The following is a 7768-nucleotide window of genomic DNA, read 5'->3' as shown; positions in this document are numbered from 1 at the left end:
TTGGGAAGCAGCCAGCAGGTAATGGAGGAAATGAGTGTGCCGACTAGAAAAATCAACCGAGCGTGACCGAAGAGAAAACAGATGATGGTTCCAACGCCGGAGAGATTGTCGAACGGAAGAGCCATAGAAGTTCCGTAGTGTGAAGGTATTTCGGCTATTTCAAGTCTGACAAAAAACAGAGTAGCGTGCACTGTAAATTGTGCCGAAAGCAAGTCTGGAAATACAATAAACTGGAGCATGCGTCACACTGTGCGCCACGTTATTGTTTCGGTGAAATGAATTTCTACAATACTGTTAATTCTACTCTCTGCAGTGTTTAAATGCTTACATATACACACAGTTACTGTCCCTCCACACATACGACTCGGTTCTGCTTCTATGCCGCAGCTTTGTTTACTTTTTCCCGAGGCTTCTAGACTTCTGATTGGCCAACATTTCTGCACGGTTAGGAATCTAGCGCCACCTGCTGCTTTGGCATGTTCATAGCAGCGTTTTCCTTCATTTCTGCCTTTATGTGTGGACGGGATTATTTTTTAAAACGAAAACGGAAAATCTCCGTTTTCAAAAATACCCGTGTACGTGTGGACGTAGCCTCAGTCTCTGACTGGAAGCGCTAATTCGTCATTCGGCTTTTGTCAGACTAAAGTAACTGTTAAAACTGTTTGAAAAGCTAAGCTATACAACAAGGAGAGATTGAGAATTTCCTTTTAGTTCTCAGTTTATTTGATATTGACAAAAGTTAGTCAGTTTTGTCTGTTCTTCTGTAAAACAAACTAAGATTTATTTTTAGAATTAATATTTTGTTTCTAAGTGGAATTGACAATTTAGTCTGTTTCGTTTGTTCTATTTTGAAACTTAAACGCTTTAGCGGCTGCCTTTTGTGTAGTTTGCAATATTTGCCTTTATTTATCTGAAAAAGTCTCATGTTCCTTAAGTACATCTACCCTGTTGAACTTATTATAGGAAATAAATATTTAAATCAAAACAAGCTGCTGATTATTTCACATTTTACTTGTGAGCAACGGCACATTTAAATCTTACAAATATAGTTATTTGGCTTATATCGTGATAGATATCGTTATCGCCTGAAATGAAAAAAACATATCGTGATATGAAAAAATCTCATATCGCCCAGCTCTAGTCGTGAACCCTGGAGTTTGGGCCCAACAATAAAGGCTGATTTTATGTCTTGATGCCTGCTCAATCATCCAGGTCAGTCAGTCCCAAAGGATTTGATTCTGATCATGTGGATGCTCTCAGTGGGAGAAACGTTTCGTCACTCATCCGAGTGACTGAAGGAGTCTTCAAAGAGTGAAACTTGATCAGTAACATAACAGCGAAGTAGATAAGAGTGTTTGTCATGTCAGACGTTTGTCAAAATGTGATTGTACAATGCATACCAGCACAGACTTTTTCTCTCTAGTTTGATGCTATGATTTTACTGTAAGCTTATAAAAGGATTGCAGAAATCAACCTTAATGTGGTAGATGCACTGGTACCTCCCTACAACTCATTGGAAACTCACTGTTCATTACCCATCAAAGCTGGCATTTTACTTCAAAGAAAGAAATCTGGCCCATAGTAAAAGGAACTGACACATATCATGTGTTCCTTTGTTTGGCTAAGTGACTGGCAGGCAGTATGAAAGAAGTATTGATCTGTCTGAAAGGACAGACAGACAGCAAACATCCAAATAAACAGAGGCAACTGAAAAACAAACGGAAAATCAGTAGGACTGATCTGGTTATTTATTCTATGTGAATGAGATTTATTTGATCGTACGTCTGGTCAGCATGCCCCTCCAAGGTTGTCTTTTGCAATGGTTTGCTGTGGACTGGCAGAACTCATCTCAAATAACTTGAGGAATTTGATTTTTCTAGTTTCTCAACTCCAGACTCAAACAGAGTCCAACCCCTGGTTCCAGAGCCTGAGCCATGTGTTGGCTAAGACTAGTCAGTATCTCTCAACGTCCAGCACCAACTTAGGCTCCCACTCCACCTGAGAGGTAAATGGACTGATTCTTATATAGCACTTTTCTACTCAAAGCACTCTATACAACATGCCACATTCGCTGTACTTCGTGCTTCTTAACTACATTCACACATAATGTTTGCATTGGAGAGCAACTTTGGCTTATTATGTTCCCCAAGAATACTTGGCATGCAGATTGGTTGAGCCAGGGATCGAACCACCAACCTTTCAATCAGTAGGTGACCTGCGCTACCTCCTGGCTACAGCCACCCCACAGCCCACACCCCAATTGTCAGGAGCCAGGAGCTTTCCTTCTCCTCTGTCACAGGTAGGGGAAGCTGTTCCCCGGGTTTATAGCTTCTCATGGGACGACAGTTCAGATTGACTGATGGAGACTTCTTGGAGACTCCATCTGCTGGCGAGGAACAACTCTGTTATTTAACTGGGAGTTAGAATTACTGGGAATAAAACTAATTAAATGATTAGGAATTCAATTAAATTCAGTTTTATTTATATAGCCCATAATCACAACAACAAAGCCCCAGCATTCATCTTAACCGAATATGTGGACTATGCTTAAAAGTGACGTTCATACCAGGAAATCAACCAATTACAAACCAAAAATAAAGATTGAGCCATAACTATACCCAAAGCTGGTTGATGCTACGTGAAGCAAATATTAGTGGAAGTGTATGTATATGTTTGACCCTGCAAGTCCAATTCTGACTCTGTGTGGATTAAATAAAATCCAAAACATATTTAATCTTATGCTCCCAGTTCTTGTGTTTTAAAGTCATTAAAGGTGTATGTTGTAAAACCATATCACCCTGGATTAAAAAAATTATTAAATTAATAATTAAAAGCCTCCAAATGACCATGAGTGGACAGGTCTAGGTCCTTTAAAGCAAAATAACATGAAATGAGTGTCTCAAGTCTTGCACAGGACTGTATCGCAGCTGCAGTTCAATAACGGCAATATTTATTTGTACAAAAGGTTATTTATCTAGAGCAAAACTGTTATTATTATTGACATCATTTGGTTTTTGGTTTTTTGTCCGTGCCGAAAGACTCACGTTTCCATAAATATGTTCCTGAAGGGTTATTTTCTTCCTGCTGCCACTTCCTGCACACGATGTGGGTAAATCACGGCGTAGATACAAATGTTTTGTGCTTAAGATAATTAATTATTTCTTTTCTTCTGAATAAATGGTGTTTGTACTTAAAAGATAAGATGAGAAAGCTTCATCTGCAGTGACTGGTTTTTCCTTCCCACTGTCACCAAGTACCTGCTCCGAGTTCTCTCTGTACTATTGTGGAGCTTTTACCTTACAGTACACAGCGCCTTCAGGGAACCGTTGTTGTGATATATAAACGAAACTGAATTGAAAGAGGACGATAACGGAGTATTCTTTAGATTTCTGTTACATGACTGGTGCATGCCCTTCTGTTAAATACAAACTGATCTATAGGCAATATGGATGCAAGTGTCTTTGCTTTGGTTTAACCCTACAGTAAATATGGGACAGGCACCGATTTTAAGTGGAAGTGGTGGCTTTTATCTAGAAAACTCAAACTGAATTCTTTGAAAAGCAATATAATTTGCTCTTATTTGGATCTGGATCAATCCATCCATGCTTTCAGGCAGAGTAGTGAAGGGTGACACCCCCAGTAGATTATTACGTTAATACTGCATCAAAAGGAGCAAATGTTTATACTTTGAGTATCAGGTTCTTGTTAAATCTGTGGCCAAAGGAAGTGGCCAAAAACCGGACCCAATCGCAGGACTTCCTGAACGGTAACAGTGAGTTTAGTGTAGAAACAGGGTGCAAACAATTCCAACAAAACAGCATTCCTTTAGTGATCACCCGAGGTCCCAGTGCAGGGATCCGTCTCCCAAACAGTTTCCTCAGAATTCTTTAGAAAAGGTCCTTCCAAAGCTCTCCGTGGTTCCTGGGCAGAAAAGGAACAGAGACGAGACATGATAAGTTCCCCTTCTGCATGAGCCACGGTCACGCTGACTATTGCCATTCAGTGATCCAGCATCGACTCAAGCTCAGCCGCTCTGTTAAATAGTGCCCTGTGATGGGATCATCAGGTGAGTGTGACTATCAGCAGGTGTGAGTGGGAACCACCCCAAGGCCCGATGCTGCACAAAGACAAAAACACAGGCATGCACACACAGAAGAGGGGAGAGACAGAGAGCTCGGGATGATGGGAAAACAACCGGAAACGGCAGATGAAGCCAGCGAGGACACAGACCACGACAGTTCAGAGTGCTCCCAAATAAAGACAGCAGCTCAGTACCTGTGCTACAAGTATGACTGCACAATAATGTATCTGAATAAAACTACGCCTTCATGGTGTCCAATCATAAAATAACCCAAGCTTTTCTTTTTCTTTTACCAAGTCAGACCTGGATTTTTTAACAAAATGCAATAATGTTGAAATATCGGAGGCAGATCGGGGACTCAAACTCAGGAGGGGTGTGAGGGAACACCGCACCACCATGCTGCAACTACTTCTATTTATTTGTTATGAGTCAGATGATGACCATGTATAAATAGTCAAAGTCTTTCTGAATGAAGCAGAGTAAACTGCTGCATCACAGCTGTTTAAAACATTCTCAGATATCAGTCATTAATCAGACAAGTGGAGAGTTCATGGTGCTTCAACATTATCATGTGTGAAATTCTAATACACATTCAGAAGCACTGAGCACGTTGTTATTACACTGGTTATATTACACTGGTTATATTACACTGGTTATATTACACTGGTTATTTCATTTAATTGTATTTTATTATGATAGCACCAAATTACAACAGCAGTTGCCTCAGGGCGCTGTATAATATAGGTTAAAGACTACAATAACAATATTCAAATGCACTGATGCTGTGTCGTCTGTCCGTCTGTGTTAGACCCGTCAGGCCCGCCTCTCTCCATGACAGCTGGAACAGGCTCCAGCCCCACTGTGACCCTAAAATTGGACGAGTGGAAGAGAATAAATGAATGGATGTTTAATAACTGAAAGAGTAATGCTGCCATCTAGAGACCGAACGATGGACCTTCGAACAAAATGGAGTTGTAATGGTTTCAATTCATGAATGGTTCCCTCGACAAGTATTAAACCAGCTTTCTCAGTCATGGTTTGAAACGGCCCCACACTTGGCCTACAACTGGATTATATGAACTCATTTCCCAGAGAAAGATTAGGGCTATTCCAGAACTAAATGCAAGGTAGGATTAAACCTTCCAGGACCTGGTTTAGCTGCAGTTTGTTACACCTCACGCAGGAGGCATCCGAATCAGATACCTGAACCACCTCAACTGGCTCCTTTCGACATGGAGAAGTAGTGGCTCTACTCTGAAATCCTCTCGGATGACTGAACTCCTCATCCTATCTCTAAGCGAGAGGTCAATAAATAAACTGAGTAGCAGTCAGTTGAATACTCAGGAGTAGCTGGCGGTGCTTGAAAAACCAAGAGAGAATAATTGTCAAGCAGGTTTTTGACAGGCAGCTGGGAAATAGACAAACAAAGTTAGAGAACAAAGTGCACAAGAGCCAGCAGCTTCAAAGAGGCTGTATTACCAACAATCTGTCAGAAAGAGCAGAGCCATGTAGTCCTTAAATATCATGAGCCTGATGTGCCTCATTATTTAACCTGGAGTGACAGAAAGAAAGGACAAAAGTCCCCCTAAGACAATAACAGACATCACAGGACTTTCTCATCTGAAGTGGACACGTTTCTATTCCACATATAATTAATCCAACACCCATAAATTACACAAAAACATATTTCACATCAGATGACACAAGAACAGAAAAATTAGAAAGCAGAAAAAAATACAACAACTTTCCATATTCAGTACAAGCATGTGTGATTTCCATGCTCATGGTCCATGGGCACAAATGTTTGGTGCGCCCTAGCCAGCTTGTTTTTATTTCAGTCATTTCACACAGGAATGTGAACATGCATGTACGTATCTTACTCATGCTAATCAAATACAGCTTCACTAAATGGTCTAAGATTAACAGGAAATATAAGATATCAGAGACTTTTTTATAATAATATTACATTTAATGTAAGTTTTTGTAAATAAATCATTTCGACGCAGTTTCAGGTGTTTTGTACAAACATCAGTTTCTCCACAGCTGCATGAAGAAGTCTTTTGAGTTGTACTCACCAAACTGAGGTCATACACAGATCAGTCAAAGCATATGTATATATATATGTATTAGGGGTGCAACGATACACAAAATTCACGGTTCGGTTCGGTTCGATACTTTGGTGTCACGGTTCGATATTTTTTCGATACAAAAAAATGTTCATGCCTTTTTAATTTGTCATTTATTAAAATTATAAATATATATTTTAACTCAAAAGTACAGTTTTTAAATTTAACCCTAACCCTTGTGCGTGTTTTTTATTTTGACAGCGAATGCGCACCTGCGGACCACTTATGTGCAGCCCTGGTTATTTAGCTCGTCATATTGCAGCCACAGAAATTCTTTTGTCCATGAAACCATAAAGCTGCACTTTCTTTTTGCCTTATAGTCTGATTTGTCATAACTTCTCCGTTTTGTGGTAAGCTTTTCTTTGGCTGTCACTTCTTCACCCTGACCTGTCTTATTTGGCTCAGCAGAACTGAAATATATATCCTGCTGCTTTTACACAGGCACTCACATAAGCTCAGCGATTCTCTGCGCGATCAACCTCTCACATGTTTAAGCTGCGGGAGATTTCACTTGTCATGTTTGCATAGTAAGCTAACGATTAATAAGACGATGTCAGAGGAATTGGTGCACAAATTATCATCACTCACAGATCAGTGCTGTCGCTCTCTATACACAGTTCGCACGATTGCAAAGTGAAAGCAAAAAAACAAGCGCAAATTCAAACGCGATTTCAATATGTCACATATTGACAGTGGCTCACCGATGCCAATGACATAATTACCCAGCTACATTTCTGAAAGAATGCAAAAGCATTGACATATATTTTTCCTACAATAGCCCGACGGGCAGGGAAGAGATAGATTTTGGTAGCCCGACTGAAAAAAATCGCTAGCTCCGGGACGTCGGGCTAGCGATATTGCGAGCCCTGTATCTGATTGAGGAATCACTCATCTTTGGAAAAGAGAGTTTATTACAGAGAAATGGCTCTTTCCAAAATAAAAGCTATACTATCCGCTTCTTCTGGGCTATATTCTCAGCAGCATAAGGAGAATCATGTGCTAACAGCTGTCTAAATGACTCGGCTAAAGTTAGTAGCATGCTTGTTGTTTTTGTCTTTGCACTAGGATGATGTCAGCGTAAATGTGCAGTCATATTCGTTGTGTTCCCACTAGTGCTTTCAGGTTAATCTCGTTGAAATGACCTTAACGCCACAACACGGCAAATCTCCGTTAACGAGCTACGCCGATCGCCCCGTGCGTGGGGCTAGACGGCCAACACGTTAACGAGCTAACTGCGCTAACACACTAGTTCACACCAATGTAATTGAGCATTGCGTGGCACATCCAACATACTGTTTTACTTTAGTCCATGACTCGCTTACCTTCAGGGTCATACGTCACATGAAAACCAAAATAATTCCAAACGCCAGATCTGAATGAGGGTGGGGGAGGTTCAATTTGCCTGGAGAGCTTAACTTCTGTCTTGCTAGCTTGCCCTGCGCTCTTCCTTCTGACTATGCTGTCTGTGTTGAGCGCTCAGTGGATCTGCGCTCGACAGTGCAGCCTAGGCGGAGTAGTCGAACGCAGATTCACTGAGCGCTCAACACAGACAGCATCGTCA

Source organism: Maylandia zebra, linkage group LG19, assembly GCF_041146795.1.
Source record: "Maylandia zebra isolate NMK-2024a linkage group LG19, Mzebra_GT3a, whole genome shotgun sequence".
In the NCBI taxonomy this organism is placed as follows: Eukaryota; Metazoa; Chordata; class Actinopteri; order Cichliformes; family Cichlidae; genus Maylandia; species Maylandia zebra.
Note: the sequence above shows the minus strand (reverse complement) of the source record.